The sequence below is a fragment of the Rhinoraja longicauda genome, chromosome 13, assembly GCF_053455715.1.
Source record: "Rhinoraja longicauda isolate Sanriku21f chromosome 13, sRhiLon1.1, whole genome shotgun sequence".
Classification (NCBI taxonomy): domain Eukaryota; kingdom Metazoa; phylum Chordata; class Chondrichthyes; order Rajiformes; family Arhynchobatidae; genus Rhinoraja; species Rhinoraja longicauda.
In genome coordinates this window covers 3,961,989-3,974,409 of record NC_135965.1, presented here as the reverse complement: position 1 = coordinate 3,974,409, position 12,421 = coordinate 3,961,989, and the positions used below count along the sequence as shown (strand labels likewise).

The 12,421-nt window shown below is 38.7% G+C and overlaps 1 long non-coding RNA gene across 2 annotated transcripts in view; it reads left to right on the top strand.

Annotated features, from left to right (window-relative positions):
• Window positions 1-12,421, top strand: part of LOC144599396 (uncharacterized) — a 292,001-nt gene that overhangs the window by 103,705 nt on the left and 175,875 nt on the right. For both annotated transcript variants that reach the window (XR_013547993.1, XR_013547994.1), the window contains exon 2: window positions 4,675-4,944. This is a non-coding gene — a long non-coding RNA (uncharacterized LOC144599396). The remainder of the gene's footprint in view (window positions 1-4,674; window positions 4,945-12,421) is intronic.

Below are 12,421 nucleotides of genomic sequence, written 5' to 3'. Positions count from 1 at the left end.
ATAAACTTCACTGAAATGGTATATCTCAAAGCAGCACGAGTTTAGGGATCGTAAAGGAATGACTGTTAAAATCTCTTGGGAGAATGCCACTAATACCTATACTTCATTGTGAAATCTTAATTGTTTTCAATTGAGTTAAGCAGAGTGTTTAAAACCAGCTTTTTGAAGTAGTGGACTGAGAGATTGATATCAGTCTCAAGGATATTTTTTACTGCTATCGAATGAAGAATCCATTTTGATTTGGGCTGTTCTGAAAGCTCTATGTTCACAGGGGGGTATTTTTAATAAATACAGATAAAATAAAATCACAATTAATCAATTTTCTAGCTTCAAAAATGTAAGCAAATTTGCAAATTGTTTTATTATGGGAAACCTATAATCCACTTACTGTATCATTAATTATTTTTAAAATTCTCTGAGCTTTTGCTTTTCCTGTACCATACTTATGGCATTACAACGTAGTTATTTACTATTGGGGAAAGAGTTTCTTTATTGAGTATTAACTCTAGTGTAATGTCTGTGTTTTATTGGACATTTGCAATTGCTGATGTATTACAGAAATGGTCCATGCCATCCACCTAATACTTAATTATAAGCTGCAATTATCTTTTTGTGAATAGTTACATACATCTTAAATATGTTCACCCGTATTTAAACCTTTCTTAAGATTTACTGTTTGAAAGAGGAATGAGGTGATATGTGTAAAAGTACATAGATTAAGCAACTGAACAAATAAATGTTTCCCTTTCCCCTGACTCTCAGTCTGAAGAAGGGTCTCGAACCGAAATGTCACCTATTCCTTTGCTCCAGAGATGCTGATTGACCCACTGAGTTATGCCAGCTTTTTGTGTGTGCCTATGGTTTAAACCAGCATCGGCAGTTCCTTCCTACACAAATAAATGTTAGTGTTGGCTTTTATGAGATTATCTAGTTTAAACCGGAACAATATATAAGACAGAATACTTTCTAACAACTGAAAGGCAGAAAAAGTAGGGGACTTTTAAAACAAAATATGTGGGGTCAATACAAAGTCACAGACAGTTGTGGAAAGTAAATGAAACATCTACTGGAATGTCTGGGCTTTATATTGACAAGATCATAATAGTAGATGCAGAGGTTATGCACATCCATTCAATGCCCTGTGTAGATCACACCTGCAATATTGTGAGGCATACCATAGCACAAAGAGATTAATTGAAGGAAGAGAGCAACATTGATTTACCAGGATGATATCTGACTTCCATTGGGTAAATTTATATGGAGGTATTACATAAACTGCAGACGTGTTAGCTGGAATATAACTGACGGAATGGTTTTCCTTTTGGAGAATGTGAAGATATTAAGCAGAATATTAAGATAAAACTTTGGTTTGGGAATTCTAGGAGTAGGCAGCTAAGTCCAAAAATTGGAGTCTAGACTTAGAAGAGTAATGTGGGAACTATTTATATGGTTGAAATTTTCATGCTAGGTCCATTAATAATTTTAATTCTGCAATTGGTATATATGTGTTAACCAAATACGTCAAGAATAACCAATGTTTAACTGGTGGAACTGACTAAAGGAATTAGTTCTCATAGTATTCTTGTGCTCTTGGTCAGAAGATAACCTATAATTAATATGGCAGAAATCACTCATTTACATGCTGGGTTTTTTTCATATTTTTTGTAACAGTGTTTGGGACCTGTAGCTCATGGGTGGGAATAGGTTTAGTTCAGTGAGTATTTCTCAGGTAACATTAATGAAATGCACATTTGGAGCTACTTGATTTGTTAGAATTACATCACAAGGTGCCTTCCAAATGAATCTTTTGAGGTAATTTACCTCAGGGTTTATCTTGTATGATGTCATTTGAAAAGAAGTCCAGCCACATCTCTTGAGGAAATGTAAACTATACCTGCAGTAACATTCAGATAGGGTGTGTTTCTTTCACTTTGTCTATCAAACCATGAATGCACAGTTGCTGCTACAATCCCATTTCATGTTGCAGTTTATTTGTCCGAAAGCAAAAGAAAAAAACTACAGAAGCTGGAAATCTGAAATAAAATCAGAAAGTAGTGAAAATAGCACCTGAAAGGTCATTGACCTGACCTGAAGCTTCACAATTTGTAGTTGAACTGTTTGGAAAAACATAAAAAAGGTTGAGATTGAAATATCTTCAGTTATCCTGGGGATGATATGATCTAGGGTATCATTTTATGGTATAGTTTTATGTGATAAGCGTCAATAACAGTCTCCACACCCAAACAAAGGTAAATTGTTTTAGAACACTTGCAGAGAACACGTGGAAAGTATGAATATATAATTTGTTTTTTGGACCGAGGCAATTGTTCTTGTGTCTGAGGAGACCAGCAGTTCCGTATTGAGATGGGGATGTTGCTAATTGTCAGGGGTGTTGAAATGTCAAACATTTCCACCGCATAGATTCATTCTACGGTAACACACCGAAGAAACTCTCTGTTCGTGACCGTGCAGCAGGTTGAGAAATGCAGTCCTTCGTGGCTAGGATTTCCAGCCCGTTTCTTCTTGTAAACTCATGCCGTATTTAACAGTAAAGTAATTGAATGTATGCTTAGGAAGGAAACGGGGAAATATCCTACTTGAAGGTATCACTTATTTAGATATGCTTAAGACAAAACGTCGTAGAATAATAATTTTTAAAAATCGTTTCTTAGCGCCATTTTTACTGAAATGTATGTTGTGCTCGGCTTGGACTATGATTAAACTAAAAGCCTCAATTTGAAAATCTAAAGGTAAGGTTACCAGTCTGGAGAGGGTGGCTTATTCCAGCCACGAAATCAAGACAAGAACAGTTAGGAGAGAAAAAGATTTCTTAAGTCGCTATCTATTATACGAGTATAAAGAAACCTTGGTAATTGAAAATTGATTTTCTAACGAAAGACACACTTTTATTGACGTTTGAGACGGTTTGTCATGGATTACAACAGTAACATCACCTCAGATTAAGTTATATTTCATTACAATTGTAAAATAACAACTGCATACATATGCATAAAAATCTAGTGTCTACAGATGAGATAAATACCTATTAATAGCAAGCAAAACTCTTATTAAAATAGTATTGGAGAATAAACTGATAATGTGCGTTGTGTTTGCTGATGAGCGATTCTTATACATTGGTTTAATGTAAAGAGACGTCAGGAATTACATTGTACAATTGAATAAGTAGTTATCTTTGATATTTTAGGATTATGCATGATTAGTGACTTGTGGAGATTTCGTCTAATTCCAACATGAGGAAAAGATCCTGATAATATTAGAGCGTTCGGTATTTGGCGATGAGGTCCCCGATTTGACAAACCAACTTTTTACCACACAGCCTGGTCTCGTGCACCCTGAAGGTTAATTAAAGGAAGTGGTGTTAAGGTTAAAGTCATGACATCCTATTGTAATTGTAGCTTTGAGATTATGGCTGAGACATGTTCTATAAACACACAAAAGGCAGGTCATTGGAGTGGATTACTGTCAGTCTGGGGCTGGGAGAGAATGAGCTAGTAATTCCTAGAGAAAGGTAGGCAAACAGAGAGCCAGTGACTAACAACTTTCCCTGCAGAGATCTATTGTTTCCTACTTTCCCTTTCTGAGGAGCTCGCTCTCAAAGCCGATAAAGACCTCAACTCAAGCCAAATACATGGGCTACGTGTCAAACAGACTAAATTGATGCTGAATCCACATGACACGAAATATATTTACCCCTTTCTTGAACAATACAGCTGGTGTGCCGATAGGCATTCTAATTAGAGTTTAAGAACCATTAAGGTGGATGAAAAATCAGATAATACAACTTTGTTTTCCAGTTTATTTATGGGCGCGCATTGTTTAAAGTGATGCATGGACCAAGGCAAATACCTATGGCGGCTGTTTGATTAATCAGAACTGAGTTTTAGTGTTGTATTGACCGGGGCTTACTTTTATTGTGAAGTTTGAAAATATCACGGTGAATGTTGGAAACAATATGTTCCAGAAAACTAGACCATATGGCAAACATTTAGTGTTGGAAACTTGTTACAGTGATACTTGGGAATGAATTGTTCTCTACAATTTTGTAACCAGTTGTGTTTCGTAGCTTTTACATTATTCCTGATATATATTCACCAGGTCCAATATTAAATGCACTATTCTTTGAAAAATCTTGCTTCCAGACACATGATCCAGCAGACAACAAGCTGGATCAAGGCCGTTGTTTTATTGACAAATAGTCTGTAGGTAAATTCAAAAGTAGAGCCTTTGCTTTTAAACAATATTTTATTCAGATAAAGAGTTTTCGTGCGACCTTGTAACGTCTTTTTCTATCCTTTATCCAGCCCCCATTCCATGGTTTCAATAAACAGCGAAACCATTACCTCACGGCAGCTTTTGTTGGCTCTATACAACAGAGAACAGAATGGTTATTCAAGAGAACGCTTTAGATTTTATTGTGGGTAGTATGCACAAAGAGCAGTGTTATTGTATTAAAAAGAACCATCTGTAGCAGAAACAATAGCTTCAAATTATCTTGAATACCCACTGAAAAAATATAAAGCTTTTTCTGCTGTCTGTCGGTAGGGGTTTAGAGCAGCATAGTATAACTGACTTCTGTTGTTCTGCGTCCATTCTTTCTTTAAAACGTTCAGCCTTTTAGATTTTTTTTTCCATAAACGACTTTTCTTGTTCCAGGGGTTTCATATCCTCGGTGCTTACATAAAGAGGACTGTACACGTTCGCGGGCGGCCAAAAAAAAAAGCGCACGGACTCGGATTTCAAACAGACATTGCTCGCTTGTCTATGCTTACGAGGAGAAAATAAACACCGCGCAACTCTGCTACCCGGTGCCCGAAGAAAGTGATCAGAAGCGGCGCGGTCGCTTCACTGGGCTGGGGCTGAGGCGCTCAACCGTCCGTTTTCTCCAAAAGCGGCAGCATTGCGGACAAGACTCAGGCCCAAGCCGTAAGTACTTCATACTCAATCTTCTGCTGCTTTTTGAAATGTTTACGTGGAGGGAAAATGCCCGAGTGCAGCGCTTGTCTTGCGGTGTGAAGACAATGCTATCAATGAATGGATTGTTTCAGCCTAAATAACCCTAGCGTGGCGTGCGCTGCCAAGCCACCGGGTTATTTTCAATAAAACCTTTCTAAAAACCCAAGTTTTTGCTGTTGTGTGCGTCTCCAGCCTGTGGCGGGCAGGGGTGGTAGCCGAGTTGGGTCAAGAACCTTTAATATGTTGGGGCAATTATTGCAGAAGATTCGGCCGAGCATTTGCGTGTGAAAGCTTCAAGGCTGATCCCCAGTCGGAGGACTTGACAGAAGTGTTCTAATGTAGCATGTAATAGGAAAAAAAGGGGGCCTCGCGCTTTCAGCAGCGTAGGTGGTGACCTTCAGTGGTGCCAAGAAGAAATCATGGTTGTTTTCCATTTCTCACTTGGTGAGTCCCCTGAACTTCTAAGAGGATTGGGGGGGGGGGGGTTCAATCAGCTGACAGCACCGGAATATACAATCGACCTCCGCTTAATTGCTGGGACGAAGAAACAGGTCGCCATAGTGCTATATTTTTCAGTGTATTTATTTACTTGACGGGGGAGGGCGGGGGTGGTGGGAAGAGAAGGGGGTCTGAGAAGTAGCGTTTTCTCTCGCGGGCGTCCCCTAACGGCTCCTTCAGTGCTCCACAGGGATGCATGTATTCATTTGGTAATTTGGAAATGGCCAAAGGCAATTCACCTTTTCCCCATTACTAGCCTGTTTACAATTGCGTTTGGAAAAAAAAGAGAAACATGCTTTTCATACATTTTTAATGGACCTTACATTTTACCCCCTATGTGTAATAAAATGATCTGCAAAATGAGGTCCCGAAATCACCGAGTTCCCCAACTTTCCCAACAGTGAACACACACACACTTGAATAGTCAGCAATTACCCCTTTTCTCCAGCTCGGTCTTTATATTTCAATGTCGCATCTGAAGTGTTGTTTTTTTTCCTCTCTGTAAACCATCATACTTCTACCGAGATATATTTATAATCCATGTTTCATTACTTGGGGGCGAAGGGGTTAAATTCTTCAGAAACGTGCAATCTATTATACAATGTCGAATTTAATAACAGGATAGCAAACCAGAGTGGCTGAAAGGGGAAAAACTAATTTAAAAAATCTTGCCTGCATTATTACTCGTTCCGTTATCAAGACGCCAAATCCTCTGAAATTGGTTGAGAAACTGGACTGGGTTTCTGACACTCCGGTTAATTATACTGAAATTTAACAGATCTTTTCAGTTTAAAAATTAGCCACTTTGGACGAAGATTTTTTTTGAATTTTGCAGATAAAGGTTAATCTAGGGATGAATTGCAGAGCTGTGATTGACAACAGAAAAGGTGTTAAGGGGAGGTCGAGCTGTCTTATTTACGGCCCACTGCTTGCAATACAGGCTTTGTCAGGAGGAAAGCTAATTTACCGCTGATCAAAAGGACCATATAGTTAAAAGACTAGTAATGACTGCTAATTTCATTCCAGTCTCACATCTTTAGCTTAAGTAATTAGATATGTGCCGGTTAAATTTAGTCTGCGGATAACATTTTAAAGAGATAAATAATTCATTTTGTTGCGAAAGCATTTTGTATTTATTTATTTGGGTATTATAATATGTTTATAAGTTGTTTTGTTCAAATCGGATGGTCGCGACAGGGATGATAATTGTCGCATTTTCTTTTTAAAATCTATAATGAAAACAAATTGTTGTCTAAAAAAATCGGACGCAACAACTTTTGTCTGCCGACTAAGATTCCCTTTGATGGAAATATAATATTTAACGAGGAAATAGAATTCCGTTGTCCGATTGGGAAACTCACATATATAATCCGACGGCAGATTAGTTTGCACAATTTTTGAGATTGAACAGGTTGGACTACTTGAGTGTAATCTGTCGTCGCCCGATCTGTCTTTTTAACCAGCTAACGATTTTGGGCAACTCCAATGTCATTAGTCAGCACACAACACTGACGCAATGCCGAGCATATTATCTCTCGCCGAGTTGGTTTTAGGGCGCGTAATGTCCGTATATCGTGTTGGATCAAACTCCAATTTGTTATGGTTTATATGGTATTTATTTGGAAAGCCAGCAACACGGTTGTCGAATCTCGTGGCTAGTCGACACCATCCTCAGTTTTGTGAGGAGATTACTTTGGCACCGGGTTGACCACACGGCCTCAAGTAGCAATAACCACCTATCACAATGTACATAGTGTGTGCATACTCTGAACGGTTAGAAATGATGCGCGGCCCAGAAAATAAAGTAACAACCACTGTCCGAATACGCGACCAATACCTACCGCTTCACGTAGAGGTGGTTCGACAACGTTCGTCTTGGAGTAACATAATTGAGCTTTGGTCTCCTTTTAGATTCCGAGAGTGTCTTTCAGTGGTGAAAAAGTTGTGAGATGGCAGGATGTCATGGCTACAATTTACAATGATTTACATTGAAGAAGGCCATTCAGCCCAACCAGTTGTACCAGCTCTTTGAATCCATGCCGCTTTATCAACGTTACGTAAACTGATACATGAGGAGGGTGTGTCGTCAGTGGGATTAAATTCATCCCACTCTATTTTATGCGACGGCTTTGTTTTGGGCCTTAAAAATAAGGATGGCCTGCATGAGAATTATTGAGAATTATTTGTGTAAACGAGATTGAAAGTGTCTATTTGATCGCTTTGATGCTGAAAGACGCAGCATTTACAGTTTTGTATACTAAAAGAAAAACCAAATCTTCAATTTGAGTAAGACGTCTTGTACAATGCAGTCAATAAAACAAAATAACGCGAATCCACACTCTCGTAGTTTGCCCGATATTTAATACCCTGTATCAGATATAAGGGTAATGATCGTGCAAAGCCCCGTGCTTTGAATAAAATGGTGAGTTATTTGCAATTACAGACATTGAACCAACTTGCAAACTGGAAATTCATGTCCGTCAATGAGATGATGCGAGGGTTTAGATAAAATCACGAAATTTTCGCACCTTCAATGTTAGGAGTACTGAAGCGTGTGCCGTAATCCCCCTCTGTTCTATCAATGCCAATTTTAGAGCGTCCTTCTAAAACGGTAAAGAGTTGAAAAGTTGAAGAGTATTCCCCAGCTTTTGTATCTGAGGTTCGTTGTACATCAAGATGCGAAAGCAATTCGGAAGATTCATAAAACTTTCTAAAAGTCCATGGTATAAGATAGTTGTAAGAAAGAACTGTCAGTTGCAGAGGGTGGATTTTGCGGTGTGAGAGTGGGCGCTTTTCACAGGTTTCTCTCTTGTACACGAGGTTAGATTAGAACGGATTCGAACCATATTATTACCTGCTACATACATTGAGTGATCCTTATTGAAATGCAATTTATTAAAGCAAAATCTTGTTTGGCGTAGTTTTCAACTCCACCGAACGATTTATTAGGCTATTCACGTTTCCAGTTTAATAATAAATAAGACACTTAGGAATGACACCGATACATTTTTTTATCCATGGAAGGACTAAAGATATCTGTAACTTTTGTTGAGGCTGTGATTTTTTAAGACGCAAAGTTATATTTACTGCACATTGTTTTGCTTCTGAATGCAAGATTAGAATCTGGGTTCACTTTTTATCTTTAAAAAAACTTGCCAAATCCGTTTGATGAAAGTAAATCCCGCCCGTTTTACTCGCACACGCCAACAATTAGATGCTGCGTTTTGTAGCAAAGTTCAGCGACTAAAATGCCGAGAGCATTCACAGAGATTATCATCACTGAAATTGTTACAGCAATGTCTGCGTGCGAGTGGTGTTTGGGAGTGGGGACGGTGAAATTTTAATTAATGTTTGAGCGATGGACAAAATATCGCTGCAATAAGAAGCAAATGCATCTTTCAAGACCAAAACGGCGCATCTCCTAAACAACCAAACTAAAGCTCGTGTATTAACCATGTTTATAGTTTGGAGATTCATAAACTAACTTAAATCCAATTGTTCATATTATGCAATTTGCATCTGCCAGATTACATTGCAGGTGACAGGTTTATATATATTTTTACCATCGTTGTCATAATTCAGTGCAAACCATTTAGCATTATTGAAGGCGTGATTTGTATCCTTTTCCAATCACGTATGGCATAGTTATATTTTGGGTGGCGTTTATTTGGTGTTAATCTTAGAAACGGAAAACAGCCAAGAGGGGAGTTGTAGAAATTTCCTCCGGGTTTCAAGCACCCTTCTATTACTTGAATGGAATTGTTTACAGGAGTTGGGTCTAAAAATAGTTTGTTGCCTTCGAGTGGCCGTAGACATTCAACGCCACTTGTACGAACGGGAATCGTTAGTGCAGTTCTTTGATTGATAATGGCCGAAAGTGGTCACATACCCGGTGAAAATGTGGAGGCCGGTCAATATAGAGTAAATGATTTCATAATTGTGAAGTCCAATGACTGGGATCGCTGGATGTATACTTGCCCAAATAAATGATAATTCCTTGCCGTTGCGTTATTGTAATGCCAATAGTTTTTTGGTCTGGATTCATTGTGTGTGTGTGTGTGTAATAAAGTAATACGCAGACTTGCGCTTTCCTTGTGAATTTTTTTAACCAGTGGTAATGTTATTATTTAATTTCTAAATGACGATGGCATTCAAATAACGTTTATCAATCAATGGAATGTCTATCATGAAGCGCGTTTTAGTGTCATTAATCTTAGCTTTTGGGTTAAACAACTCTAAACTTTGTTACCCCTCGATTTTCCGGGGCTACATGATAGAAAGGCTACCTGTTCACTTTCAGAAATGCAAGTTACTTGCAAATGAGATATTTCTGGTGAATCAATAGCGACTAATCTTTTCCCGTCAATAGAACGATGCGTGCATTATCTGGCAAACGGCCGCACCATATTTCCCCATCTCCATTGAAAAGTTTACTGCGTCAAAAACAGCTGGGCAAAAGACATAGGCTTTAAATATGTTTTTACTTAACAAAATTTAAATTTTTGGCGTTCTCAGTTGACATTTTCCAGAAATTGAGTTATCAAGGCGGCAATTATTTCACGGGGAGATAAAACGCTCGGAGCTTTAACTGTCAAATAGGCCTTTTCAAATTTTAATTGCAAAATAAAATTAGTCTGCTCCCTCGGATGGGTTGGAGTGGTTAAACAGTGCTTCCCAATACCGGTGGTCGTCAAACTCTGTGCTAATTAGCAATGATGAGAAATTCCAGTTAACAAGGACATTCTCCTACACTGTGCTGGATCCCCGCTGTTCGCCTTCATTTCCATAAGAAGATTATAGTGGAGGGGATACACTCAATGCAGATGCGAAGCGTTTTTAACAAACATCATAATAGTCAGATGCTTGGCTAGTTCTCACCCAATTACCGCAAAGTTAAATCTCCATTTGCATCGAAAGGCAAAAATAAGAAATAGTTCTGGGAATCCTCCCAGTTTTAAAAAAAATCTTTAATTGCAAAAGTAGTTGAAAGAAATGAAATTCTGTATGAAAACTTGCTAATAACCAGACATATATATTGCACATGCAAAATACTTTTGCAATTAGGATAGCGTGTATCAGTTTTAGTATTACATGAATCTGTATTCACTCGAATCCACTGGGAATATTTTTATTTCAATTAGACTGTTTTTATATCACCATGCATCAGTTATCTATGTATTACCATTATCAATCAAACACTTCACACCCACACCCTCCTCCTTTTTTGAATGCTAATTATACGTAAGGTCGTAAGATAATGTTATCAACGAGCGAAGCATAAACAATAGCAGCAAGAAATTGGTTTAAGCACCCTTTCTATTGTTTGATTAATCATAATTCACTTACACCGTAAATTAAGTAATATGCACGTACGCAATTCCTTGTGCTTGTACAGAAGACCAATATCACCAGTCGCTCTGAAATAAAGAAACATTCATTCAAATAATATTTGTTCAAAAGAAGATATTTTATTTTTAAGAGTTACCTAATTCATAACATAGGTTGATCATAATTCGTGAATGTATGGTAAATAACTTTTTTTCAGGCGAACAAATTGTTTTCCAAATGTTAAAGGGCGAATGGTGGCCCAATTAAGTAGGTTCTGCCAGCAGACGGCGATGTTGACACACGCTTGCGACTGCGGGTACTCCGAGGTCTTTTCCAAAGGGAAGTAATTTGCAATATAAACGAATAATTTATTACTATTCTTATAGGTTACAAATGTGTTACGGATGTAGATTGCAAGATAACAATGTTTACAAATAGGTTTGTAATGTGGTGTATCATGTGGCCATACTCTAACTCGTAAAAAAACACAAATCTGGACTTTGTGCTCATCGAATGTATTCTGACCAAATTACATCAATTATTATTATGCTCACGCAAAATATCAGATCTCTGTTTGAACTGAAAAACTGGACTTGTTAAGATCGTCGTCGATCATTTCGTGCACGAAATACATTGCTCCGTGCTAAAGTGAATCGGTCGGGTTTTCAGAACAAAGTTCTTTCGCAGCTAATCGGAAAAATTGTCATCTTTCAAGTACCGTAAACAGTAAAATACCATTAGTCGTTTTATTTGTGTTCAAGTGCATTTTGTTGAAAAGGTCCAAACAACACTAGGGAAGTAAACTTATACCAGTCTTTGTTAGCTCAGTGTGCTGATAACAAGAGGAACAACACTACCTATTTGTAATGGACGTGCTAGTCTTTATATTGTCATTGAGGTTTCCTCTATTCAAATTCCTATATTCGCTCAAAGAAGGCTCGATTAAATTACAATCATGTGTTAAGCAAAATCAAGACGACAAAGCATAACATTAAAAACAAAAAGATTTTACGACTGCGTCTTCTAGAGTGTAGATTCGTTCAAAATACTTTACTACTTTCAAAATGTGATTTACACTCTACACTTCTGGCTTGTGAAATGGGGAGTTGCATAACGGTATGAGAGAAATCTGGAACAACTAAATTGGAAGTAAACCATCGGTATGAATTTGGCGATCAAGCCAGTGACCGGATTGTGTGCAATCGCTGCAATGAGGCAGTTATTTCGTTGTTAGAAGAAACTAAATTATTCACCAAACTCTTCCCCGTTTGAACTGCCCATGAAATGTTAAAAAGCAGAACGCTGTACGTGTCTCAGTCAGTGCTTTTAATCGCGGCTGAGTTTGCATTCGACCATTAATGCATGAATCAGAGGCGCTCATGGCGCGGTGATTTCCCCTCCCTGCCCCCGCTCTCTGTGAACGCGGTTGCTAAGGGAACTTTTGAGGCTAGGAGAGAGGACGCGCCAGTCGTTGGGGGCCGGGGATTGGCAGCTGGCGGTGCCGGGGAGGGGAGGGGAGGGGAGGGGTGGGGGGGGCAGCTGGCGGCGGCATAGGCGGGCGGCCGGCCTTTCCCGCCCGCTGGTTGCGGGTCCAGTGAGTGCGGGCGGGGCGAGGCGGGGC